Source organism: Anolis sagrei, chromosome 5 (genome assembly GCF_037176765.1).
Source record: "Anolis sagrei isolate rAnoSag1 chromosome 5, rAnoSag1.mat, whole genome shotgun sequence".
Taxonomy (NCBI): Eukaryota; Metazoa; Chordata; class Lepidosauria; order Squamata; family Dactyloidae; genus Anolis; species Anolis sagrei.
This window is the reverse complement of record NC_090025.1, coordinates 149837882-149849909: the sequence shown is the minus strand read 5'-3', so window position 1 is coordinate 149849909 and position 12028 is coordinate 149837882. Positions and strand designations below refer to the sequence as shown.

The 12028-nt window shown below is 39.4% G+C and overlaps 1 protein-coding gene across 1 annotated transcript in view; it reads right to left on the bottom strand.

The window, feature by feature from the left end:
• TMTC2 (transmembrane O-mannosyltransferase targeting cadherins 2) overlaps nt 1-12028 on the bottom strand; it is a 231643-nt gene that overhangs the window by 54108 nt on the left and 165507 nt on the right. The window lies entirely within an intron of this gene.

Sequence of the window (12028 nt, the reverse complement as noted above, 5' to 3'; positions counted from 1 at the left end):
CATGGAGCTCCATGTCTTTTTCTAAAATAAAATCTACTAATCATTTTAACAACAAAGATTCGCATAGTTAAAGCAATGGTATTCCCCATAGTCACCTACGGATGTGAGAGCTGGACCATAGGGAAGGATGAGAGAAGGAAGATAGATGCTTTTGAACTGTGGTGTTGGAGGAAAGTGCTGAGAATGCCTTGGACAGCGAGAAGATCCAACCAGTCCATATTTCAAGAAATAAAGCCTGACTGCTCATTGGAGGGAGGAATAGTAGAGGCCAAGATGAAGTACTTTGGTCACATCATGAGAAGAAAGGAAAGCTTAGAGAAGACAATGATGCTGGGGAAAATGAAAAGAAAAAGGAAGAGGGGGCGACCAAGGGCAAGATGGATGGATGGTATCCTTGAAGTGACTGGATTGACCTTGAAGGAGCTGGGGGTGGAAGGAGCTGGGGGAAAGGCATTCTCAGCACTTTCCCGACAGACAGGGAGCTCTGGTGTGGGCTGGTCCATGAAGTCACGAAGAGTCGGAAACGAATGAACAACAACAAAAAATCATTTTAATAGATTAAAACGTAGATTCGCTTTTAGGCTGCAGCCTACTTTCTATCCATTTATTCAGGAGTAAGACCAACAGCACAAAACTCTTAGTAGTCACAGAGACAACTGGTTTTACAAGTTACTTCTTAAACAGAATCAATAGTGCGAAGCCTTTTGAGCAGTTTCTGAAGCAAATGATTATCAGGTCCACTTCGGAAAAACAGAAGCCAGTTCATATCCCAGGTGGATAATACTAACTCTCCAAGGGTGAATGAAGCTCTTTCACAAAGTGTGCCCTGCTATCTGCCCTCCCCTGTCACAACTGTTTCCCTTGCTTCTCTCACACACTTCCTTTTCTCATGGTGTTGGCACTGACAGAGGTAGTGGTGAAGCAATAGGTGCAAGAATTGGACAGGATAACATAAAGTGAGACAAGAGGCAGGAAATGGGAGAAGATGTGAAGGAGTGGGAAAAGGGAAGGAAATGTAACCATTTGAAGTTGAACGGGAAATGACAAAGGGAAGTCTGGTAGCAGTGGGGGTAAGGTGAAAATGAGGGAGCAGGAGGCTAGGTACATGGGATAAGAAAATAGGATTGCACACTGGCATGACATTCAAAGAAATAATGAATGATATCAAGGAAGAGAAGAAAAGAAGAGATTATAGAGGTAAGGGACAAAGAAAAGAGGCAGATGAGTTAAGATAAAGCACACAACCAAAAAAGGAAGGTAATGTCCATTTGTTTATTTATTTATTTATTCATTCACTTATTTATTTATTAGATTTACATTTTGCATAATTCCCAGAATGGGAAACAAGTTCGAGAGATGCTATGACATGAAGTGAGACACTGGGTACAAGGAGGGAAGATATAACAGGACATGACTTCCAAGGGGTGAGAGACATGGTGAATTGAGACCAGGGACAAGAGGGGGTGGGAGGTATGATATTGCTAGGCATGGTGAGGCAAGCGATGCAAGAATGTAGGAAAGGGGGAAATGGTGTGGGGCACAGGAGAAAGACGATTGGGAGCAAGGCCTGGCATATTAGATGCATACCTTGCCTTTCCCCTAGAATGGAAATCATCGGAAAGGGATGTGGAGATGGTGTGGTAAAGGAGAAAGAAGAGAGGGAAGTGAACCAGTGAATGATCTCCAAGATCAGAAAGTGAAACAGTTTGCCTTCTCTGAGACTCTACAGAATGAGGTAGGGTCTTACTGTGCCTTAGACACTGACTGGTCTGAATTCCCTTGACTGTACAAGGTACTTTTGCTACATTAGTCTAGTAATTGATTATTGTGTGTGCATGCATGTGCACACACTTTGAAGTCACCTGTCAGCTTCTTGTTGCCTCAGAAATTTCACATGGTTTTCTTAAGCAAGGAAGCCTCGGAAATGGTTTTACAATTTCTCCCCTTCAGATATAGCCTATACACCTGGCAGTCGCTAGTAGTACCTCATCCAAGTACTAACCAAAGCTGATTTTACTTAGCTTCTAAGATCAGGTGATCTGGAGTCTTTGGGTTATTTATGCCATCAGCAATCATAACCCTAAGTCATACTGCTTTGATTTTCAATTTTGTAGAGATGGGCTTCAGAATTAGTACAGATGCAGTTATGTAACTTGGTACTGGATGTAAAGGTCTGTAGTTGTTAAAGGACTACATAGTTCAGAATTCTTTTGTAGCTCTTCCTTGGTTGAACTGCTTTCACATTCTATGCCTGGAGCATGATGCAGTCCTCTGTGTTAAAAACATCTGCTTTGAGCTGAGTGTTATTGTGTTCTGAACAGTATTACTTGAATGCATGAACAGCCTATACTATGAGGAAAATAAGTAGTAAAAAGGTAATATAGAAAATGTTTCTGGGATGAAGGGCACACAAAAAATTCTTGGTGAGGCTCGTCTGTCCCTTTTCTGTACCTTTCTGCATTATATGTGAAAAACAGCTAAAAGAAAGCAAAACAAAAACAAATCCATCTCCTACCTGTATTAAGTAACACCGAAAAGAATTTATTTTATTTATCATGTCAGAAGCAAATTGAGAATACAGTTATAATGTATTTAAAAACCACAAAGTTAAAAACGTGGTATTATACTAAGTTTCCTTTGACCAGAAGCTGGCCACTTTGAGTGCCTCTGGTGTCGCTGTAAGAAGGTCTTCTATTGTGCATGTGGCAGGCTAAGACTGCATTGTAGTAAGTGGTCTATAGTGTGCTTTTCTCCACATTTGCATGTCATGGACTCCACTTTATAGCTCCATTTCTTGAGATTGGCTCTGCCTCTCACTGTCTGTTCAGCGCCTTCCAAGTTGCCCAGTCTTCTGTGTGCCCAGGAGGGAGTTTCTCTTCCGGCATTAGCCACTGATTGAAGTTCTGAGTTTTAGCCTGCCACTTTTGGACTCTTGCTTGCTGAGGTGTTCCTGTGAGTATCTTTGTAGATATTAGAAAACTTAATCTCTGACAGGATGCAATGCAGTTGTTCATCAGCTTCAGCAGCCAGCACTTTGCCTTTGGGCCAAAGTTCTTAATTTGTTCCACCTGTATATTGTCCAGGCCAGTTACTTTGCCACTTCTACATTTATTGAGAGTCATTTCCAGTTCAGTAGATGTAAAGGGTTCATCAAGGTTGTTGTTCCCATTAACTGGTTATCTGACACCTAGTTTGTTGACAAGGTTGGGTTTCCCATTCATCAGAAGTTGATGCTCTATCTGATCTGCCTTTATGTTGGCATTAGTATTCGTTTGTGAAGGATTATTGCTCAACCATCTTAACAACCTCCATGCCTTCTGACTACTCCTGCTCATATCGACTTCTGTTATCAACTTTACTATTCTTTCTTGGCTTGAGAGATGGAGGACAGAATGCTCTGCACTATCCAAAGAGTTTGCTCATTGAATGGGTAATCATTGTGGAGACTGTAATAATCTTCGTACGAGACAGCTATATCAGGAGTAATACTTTGAAGATAATGTGTCCTACAGCCTCTCGGTATAGAAGCCAGTAAGCAGATTTTTACTATTTCAGTAAGGCGCTCATATTCCTCAGGGACTAGGGTGACCAATATAATCTTGTCATCTAACATATAAGAGAATTTAGACCAATTCACCTTTCTGAAGTTGAATCTTCATTTAAATCGAACTTCCTGAGCCATTATAATTGCAAGCAGTTGGCATATTATCGGCTGAGGCTATGTGTTTGGTATTGGTGATCTCACTGATTTAATGCATTGTTGCACAATACTGTCACTCACAAACAAAAGATCTGGGTTATATCCTCGGTGTCATCTCCCACTGTTGTAAGATGGTGGGAGCTTACTATCATGAATATGTGATAGTTTATGCAATTCAGCCTAGGAAGGACAGCCTCTCAATTTTTATCCTCCTGAGCATTACCTCATATGTGGCTATGGCTGTTAAAGTCACCAATTACTACTGCCCTTTGGTGCCTCTCAAAGTTCTCAGGAGAGGAGAAACAAAACTGAAAGAAATTATTTTACATTAATATTTGGAAAGGGGACTGTTCTACTACAGTTTGCATAATGTGCAAATAGAGACAGCAAGGTACACAGGCACTCTACCATTAAACAGCTACTTATTAGAAACAAAAGGCACCACAACAAAGATAAAAACAGAAGTACTCAGACCCTACAACCATTCCAAATGTAAATACAAGTCAACTTCAGCAGCCTCGATACAGAACTTAATAATGCCATTATCTGCTCATCTTTAAATGTGACAAATGTCATCATCTATCAACAGAGTCTCACTGAGCTCTATATAGGATCACCAGACCAGTTTCTAGGCAACAAAATGAAAGAAGACAAATCTGACATCTGAAATGGCCATCTTCAACAACCAGAGGGAACATATCTTAACTTCCTAGGACATTCTGTCACTGATCTTAAAGTGGTCATTTTTAGCAAAGGAAGAATCAAATGGAGACTCAACCGAAATGCTGGTAAATTGCAATTCATCAGTTCTCTCTTCTGCAGCTGGAGATATAAAGAGAGCTTTTTAATGAATCTCCCCACCCCCTCCATGTGTTAATAGGCTTATCCAAAGCCAAGATAAGAATGGTTAGCGTTGATAATACGTTTGACACTGTCTGGACTTTCTGCATTTCATTCTGCTCAGATTTCACTGCTTATATAGTCTCCCTTCTGCACATTCAGTCACCACCATGTGTATTTATAAATATAATTTATGATAGATTTAAAGTATCTGAAGAAATGAACTATGGGTTAAAGAAAGCTTTGCCATAATGAATCTATTAGTCCTTAAGGTGACACAAGACTCTCTTGCTGATTTCATATCGGTGTGTTCTAGCTGGTGACCAAATAAAACCGCCTGTGTGTGTTAAACAGTTGTAGAGTAATTTGAAAGTCTGCAGCAAAAAAAAAGCAGTATTGGATTCATTGAATACTGAAAATGATACCTATGGGATCATGAAAATCAATCAGGGCAGTTCCATTCCAGCCTCCTGTTGCGAGAAAACAGCAGCTCTGATTGGGAAAAAATGTTCCTGGAATAGTTGTCCAGAGTACAACAGACAGATTCAAAAATGTATACTTTGAGAATGTATTTCATTGGGAAAAAAATCCCAGGACACATTTTTCACACTAAAAGTGTTAACTTGTGTGATACCCTAATAACTTATGCATCTGGACATATAAATTGCATGTTCCTATATAAAAGTGAGAAAGGAAAGGCAGAAGCATTATTGCAGTGTTAAAAGCTGTTAAAATTTCATTTAATGAATAGTTTTTGGCACTGAGAACTACAAGTATAGAGGTCTTCAGACAGAACAAGACTGCTATAGGAAGAAGAACCACCAAACGGCAGCAGCATGTGTGTGTGTGTGTGTGTGTGTGTGTGTGTATGTGTTAAGGTACCTACTCTGGATTGGACCCCACAGGCAATTGCTTTGAGGAAAAATACTCAGGCCCAAGAGAAGAACTATAAAGTGTAACACATAGTTAAGTTCATATTAAAGTCCAAGTATGTAAATGCACAATTTTATGCCAATGAATAGTGTGGCATCTGTGTGCTACTTTATAGACTGGCATAATGTTATGCCAATGTATAGTATGGTACACCAAAGTATAGTGTAGCTGGTGACTTTGTTAGGTTAGGAACCTTTGAAGATTCCTGCACTACATATATTTTTAACATAATTAGTTTCCATTTATTTCTCTTGAATAGCTCCATATGGGCCCAGACAGCCAATAAACACAGAGCTAAGTTTCACAGAATAAAAGTATATTTTAGAAAACTCAACCACTGAAATTGAAGCAAAAAATGAAACTTAATGTTAATCAGTTTCAACAAAGAAGAGACAATTGTTAGGTGGAATAGGAATTCTGCACTCTCATAACCTTAAGAGTAGAAACTAATCGTGAACAAAATTGAGGCACTGAATTCAGCCTGGAGACACTGAATTATCTGTTTTAGATAAATAATATGTCTTCTTAGAAATGAGGAAAAACACATAGCTATTAAGACTGAATCAATCAATACTTTTTTCTCTTTGTACACAAATTGAGCACAGAATTGTTACAAATACCACTACATAAGCCACCATCACAGGCTAGCTTGGTGAGGACATGAGAGAAAGCATTCTCAATTGCTGCTCCCTCCCTCTTATTTCATACTATTGTAATGTGACTAATTTTGAATGTTTTTAGGGTTTAAATTTATTCGTTTTGTGAGCCTCCTTGAGTCCAACTTCAAGAGAAAGTCAGTAGACATATGAAATAAAGAAACCAAGAACAGTGAATTTCTTTTCTACATGCTGGAGAATGAAATTAGATACATTGGCTTTAGGAATAGAAAAGGCTACATCTATAGAAAATATACTCCAGCAAAGGATCGCCGCCTTGTCATGGCACTGGAGCTTGAGTACCTCAATGATGTCACGAGCGAAACCGTGAAGGGCCACCCAAGACGGGACAGTTGTGGCAGAGAGGTCAGACCAAGCGCGATCCCTGGGGAAGGCAATGGCAAACCACCCCAGTATTCTTGCCAAGAGAACTAAATGGACCAGTACAACCAGAGATATGTCGGTATGCCATTGGAAGATGGGTCTCCAGGTCGAAAGATGGCCAAAATGCTACTGGGGAGGAGCAGAGGATACGTTCAACTAACCCCAGATGTGATTATGCAGCTAGCTCAAAGCCAAAAGGAAGGCTAGCAGCCAACGGTGCTGGAGGTGAACGACGAATCCGATGCTCTAAAGATAAACACACCATAGGAACCTGGAATGTAAGATCGATGAGCCAGGGCAAACTGGATGTTGTTATTGGTGAGATGTCAAGACTAATGATAGACATTCTGGGGGTGAGCGAACTGAAATGGACTGGAATGGGCCACTTCACATCAGATAATGATGATGATGATCAGATGATGGATATTAGAGACAAAATTGAAGTACTTTGGCCACATCATGAGGAGACAGGAAAGCTTAGAGAAGACAATTATGCTGAGGAAAATGGAAGGAAAAAGGAAGAGGGGTCAACCAAGGGCAAGATGGATGGATGGCATCCTTGAAGTGACTGGCTTGACTCTGAAGGAGCTGGGGGAAGTGACGGCCGACAGGGAGCTTTGGTGTGGGCTGGTCCATGAGGTCACAAAGAGTCGGAAACGACTGAACAAATGAACAACAACAACAGAAATACAAAACAGTTTTGAAAGCCTAGGGGCTTTATTATTGTTTCTGTTAAAACATACAAAAGAGGAGTACTGGGAACTACTGCTACAAACTGAGTTAAAGGGGCTTTGTAGTCACTTGGTGAAACATCTGTTGCAGCCATATGAGAAGCTATTTGGTAGGAATCAGTCAGGCACAAATACAGTTGCATTATAAGCACACAGTTCTAGCCTGCCGAAATTATATTCAACTGACTTCTAACAAAACCTAATTACAAGGCTTCAAGAGAATCATACACTGAGATAATCATCTGGATTATACAGGAATTTGTCTGCAAGTATTTTGATGACAAGGCAATGATTAGCAGGAGCCAACATGGATTTGTCAAGTACAAATCCGGCCAAACTAATCTTACACTCTTATTTTGATCAGGTCACTAGTTTAGTAGAGAGTCCAAATACAGTGGATGTCATTAATCTGAATTTCAGCAAAGCATTTGATAAGGCCTCAAAAGATATTTTGGTTCACAAACTGATTACCATATATACTAATGTATACGTTGGTCTCATGCATAAGTCAAATGTAAGTTTGGGGGATTTTGTGGAGAAGAAAAACACTAGTGCTCCATCAAGGGGGGGGGGCAACCACACCAGCTGGAATCACCATCATTCCTGGGGACCCCATTCATAAAAGTCCTTTTGCCACGCTACACAGGGGAGGGGGTGGTTACTTTGTGTGTGTGTGTGTGATAAAAATAGATGCCATATTAAAGATACCATACTAATTTTAGAAATGAAGGAATAATCCCCTTTTCTGTGTATAGAGATGAGCTCTTAGTCCATCCTGGGAGAACCTAAACGAAGCCCTGATCTTTTCTATTCACTCAGAGCTTGTCATAGGTTGCCACCCTCCATAGTAAAGAAACCCTTGAAATCACAGCAAGGTACAGAATCCACTTAGATGGGGGGACAGTTTATTTTGTTGCTCTTATCTTGACCCCAATGTTTTAATATTAATATTAAAATATAATATTAATATTTTGACTACAATTTCAGAACATATACATGAGCACACAGAATAAACTTGAAATATATGGAAACCCTGTAAGATTGATCCATAATGGGTTGGAAGACTGCAATCAAAATCTATGGCTGTGCTTCAAATCATGCTATCCTTGTTCATACTCTTCAAACTCTTCAGACACAGCATATGGCTGCAGCTGGAATGGGACACAATGGCATACTGGATGCTGATGTAGATCAGGTGCCCCAAGCCCTAGTTAGCATGGCTAGCACCTGGTGGGTCCTATAACACTTATTCCTGTTCCACAGATTTGAGACCAATAAAATTTAGGTCACACAACATGCTTCTTGATTAATTTCTGTGCATATTGTCAAACCACCAGAAAAGGGGTAAGCCATCATGCCATGAGAGTGCATTGTATGCCAGTAACTCACTCTGATGAATGGAGGTCAATAATTGAAGGAACAGAAAACTGTCAAACAGATTGTACCTGATTTATCAGAATTACACTTGAACAACAGCTACATGATGTTCTTGGAGGAATTCAATTAGAAAAACTTCCTAACGATGTGAAACTTGAGTAGATCGCCTAACTTTATTTCCTATTACTTTTCAATATTAAAATATAGTCCCTACGCTCCAATTTATATTTATACCACTAAGCTAGCTACCATATGACTTATTCTAGCAGGAGGGTTTGTGTGGTTTTCAAGAGCAATGCAATACAATCAACTGCATGGTATCACATTTCCAGGATTGCAAAAGATATCTATACCAAGAATGACTTCCAAGCTGGTCTAATTTTAGCACAAAAGTACTCAATGTCCCAAGGGGATCATTATTTCATTTGACCCCAGGATTTAATTGAAGCTTTAAAACAAAATAGATTACCTATTTAATGCACTTGAGTTGGACTCTATCCTTTCTATGGCATGCCCCAAAGCCAAAGCAATTAATCTGTTTTACCTCACATGCTTACTTCTTGAAAGTGAGTGCCAAAAAATGGAGGGGGGGGGGGGGGAGAGAGAGTTATAGCAATGCAACATTTCATGGATTCTTTAAAAATAATCCTGATGACCATTTTAAATATACCCTTTTATAGCCTTTTTTTCTTTGAAGATTTTTTAAAAAATATATTGACAAAATATTTTTCCTTGGTAAAGGTCCAAAACATATGCTTTCCTCGGCTTGGTTAAAATACACCTGGTGAAATAAATCACACCAATGCTGCAGACAAAATTTACTGCATACTTTTCCATACAATGCACATTTTCAATAGACAACATAAGAAATACCAGGCTACCTAGGAGTACAAGCCAGAATCAAACTGTTACACTTTAAACCCGCAGGCCAAAAAGAACATTTTATGTTGATATATAAATCAGCAGCTAGATTTTGAAGTAGGTACCACCTGGCTAAACCAGTATGGTAAAATCAGTACTTCAGAAAATCAAAAAAAAAGAGAGATTTTTTTTAAGATTCACACTGCTGAAGTGATAACGCAAATCACTATTGGAGAATCTGGAATGTAATAATAAATCTACACTAGACTTTGCTAACCAGGTTTTCTTAGATGACCACTGTCCATATTGGCTTCATCTGATGGGAACCACAGCCCTAAATATATGGAAGGTTGAAGAATGAGATCTACCCAACAATATTTCCTTACATATTCTAGTGGAATAATGGCACAAAAAGATTTTTAAAATCCTCAAATCTAAACACAGCTAACAATGCAATTATGAAACTGTGTCTGAAGCAGGTAAGAAAAGGGCAGTGTTTTATTTTCCCTTTTTTATTTTTTGCTTTTTAAGACTTTGACATGTGAAACATTATATTGACTGTCCATCTTGAGTATGTCTACTCAGAAGTCCCACTTTTTCAACAGATCTAACTTACTTTTAGGAAAATATTTATGTGATTGCAGACTAAGCCTGCTGTAAATATAGGAAAAGAAGAGCATTTCGCTAACTTGGCATTAACACTTTTAAACTACTGAACTGTAAAAAACAAATCAAGAACATTAAGCATTCTGGAAAAGGTAAGAATATATATATAAATATATATATATATTTTTAAGCTCTGGTATTCCTTATTCCAATTCTCACACCTTGTTCTTCCAAGTCTAATCTCACTTTTCTACATATAGGTCAAACAGACAGGATAATAAAATCCAGCTTTTTAAAAATCACCTTTCCAATTGGAAACCTTCCTCCACATCCATTTGTCTGTCCAGATGACAATCCAATATTATGACATAGTTTCTTTTTCTTTTCAGGTATCCCTAGTTTGTCATGATCGTAAAACTCAAAATCTTTCTGGTAATCTGTAAACCACAGATGGGGTTTCTTCGAAAATATTTTGCCTATGTACATTGGTAACATGATGTCTAATGCCTCATCGTTTTTGCATTTCAAATTGATGGGACATCCAGTATTTTTTTCACTCCCTATATGATAGAAGTCTTTATTTTAGAAGTCTGTGGTAAAATCTTCAGCTGAAATTTAGTGAAGCCTTTTCTTCCTTTTGGCTACAATTAGTCTCATTCTACACACTTCCCTGAAATGTCCCAGGTTTCAGTAAAGAGTTTCTCTGCTGGTGTTATTTTCTTCTTTCTTGGGGACATCTTGCATGCATCTTCTCTACTTATTTCTAGATGTGTTCTTCAGATGTCTTTCCTTGAATATGTATATGTAGTTTCAGAATAATCTTGTCTTGTTCTGTTGTTGAGCTTTTCATTATTAGCTTTATTTATTCTTTTTGTCACATAACAGTGTTACTTTATTGATTTAAATTTACTGTATATCCTGTTTGATGTACACTTTTTAGATCTGTCAGTGTAGACGTGGCACATACAAAGTAAAAAATAAACATAAATTTGTCCAGTTTGATGTAATGGTTTGAGCAATGGACTACAGGTGACCAAGAGCCTGCAGTTCCTATCCATACATTCAGTTCATCTTCAAGGGAAGATGACTTCTTTTTCAAAAATGGTATTTCTGTAGCAATGCCTAATACTGACAATATTACAAAAACAAGCTTTAAATGGACAAAGTTCCTTTCTTAGAAGAAAATTCTCAGGGTCCCAAAGAGGAACAAGCTAACTTCTCCAAGCTTATGTAAACAGATTAGTATCCTTTAGGCTTGGGTGATCCAAAAAAAAAAAGTTTCACAACTCGTTTCAGATGTAGGGGGCACTGGCGATTCGATTTTGAAATGATTTCCTATAATTTTCTTGAAAAAAAGATCGGAAATATCAGGAAATTCGAATCGCTTCATTTGCTTCGTTAATGGAAGGTGCCCCTCCCTCCCTCCAGAACCATTAAAATCTCGCAGTTTCCCTTCCTTCCTTTGCAGGGAGCTGCAATGCAGAAGGACAAGGCGGGCGTGGCTAAGCACAGATTTTAAAACCTCACAGTTTCCCTTCCTTGGGTGGCAACGAACGGCGATAGATTGCAGAGAGACGAGGCGGGCGTGGGTAAGAACAGCTCTTCCTGAGGGCCACTGGGGATTGGCTTTCAGGAAGAGCTGTTCTTAGCCACGTCCATCTTGTCCCTCTGCAATCCATCGCTGTTCGCCGCCACCCAGGTAAGTGAAACTGCGAGATTTTAAAACTAACCTCGCAGTTCCCCTTCCTTGGGTGGCAACGAATGGCGATGGATTGCAGAGGGACAAGGCGGGTGTGTGTAAGAACAGCTCTTCCTGAAAGCCATTGGGGGCGTGGCCTTCAGGAAGAGCTGTTCTTACCCACGCCCACCTCGTCCCTCTTTGCATCGGCAGCTTTGCACGCCCAGCGATGCAAAGAGGGAAGAGGTGGGTGTGGCTAAGA